Genomic DNA, 752 nt, shown 5'->3' with positions numbered 1-752 from the left:
TGCCAGCTGCGTGACGTCAGCCTCATCGCCACAGTTCAGCAGCAAGCTCCTCGCGCCCGCGACAGGCGTGGGGAGGCGAAATTCGTGAATAATCCACTCCGTACCCACACACAACCGTTCCCTTAGTAGTAGGTTTATACCCTTTCAACTGGTACAAAACCGACACCTTTATACAAGGGATCATGTTTGCAATAACCACCACACAAGCAGTTAAAATGCAAACAAAAAGAAACAACTCTGATGATGATAATGTATGCACTGTCCTTGAAGTTGATTGGTCCACACCCGAGACAGCTTTTCTTAGAGCCTAGTCTCACATGGTGTTGGACCAGATGACGCCAAAAGGCGTGCCAATCAACTTCAAGGACAGTGCATATCATTATCAGAGTTGTTTCTTTTTGTTTGCATTTTGACTGCTTGTGTTGTGGTTATTGCAAACATGATCCCTTGTATAAAGGTGTCAGTTTTTGTACCAGTTGAAAGGGTAAAAATATATTACTATTTTTTGCCACTGGTAAAGGAGGTCTCATAGTGTAAAAACCGTTCCCTTATAAGTATGTGTGTTGGTGTGTACGTTGAACATATTTCGCACCTTACTTAGCCAACCTGCGTTAATCGCCGGTGCGGTGGAAGCACAACAATCTAAACACACAAAAATCCAGTTCTAAAGAAATTCGTTTTTCAATGTAGATGATGATGATGGCGATTTCAAAGCGAGCAGCTCCCAATGGCTTCCCGACATCGGAAGGGAA

Source organism: Lampetra planeri, unplaced genomic scaffold (assembly GCF_965212315.1).
Source record: "Lampetra planeri unplaced genomic scaffold, kcLamPlan1.2.h2 scaffold_417, whole genome shotgun sequence".
Taxonomy (NCBI): Eukaryota; Metazoa; Chordata; class Hyperoartia; order Petromyzontiformes; family Petromyzontidae; genus Lampetra; species Lampetra planeri.
Note: the sequence above shows the minus strand (reverse complement) of the source record.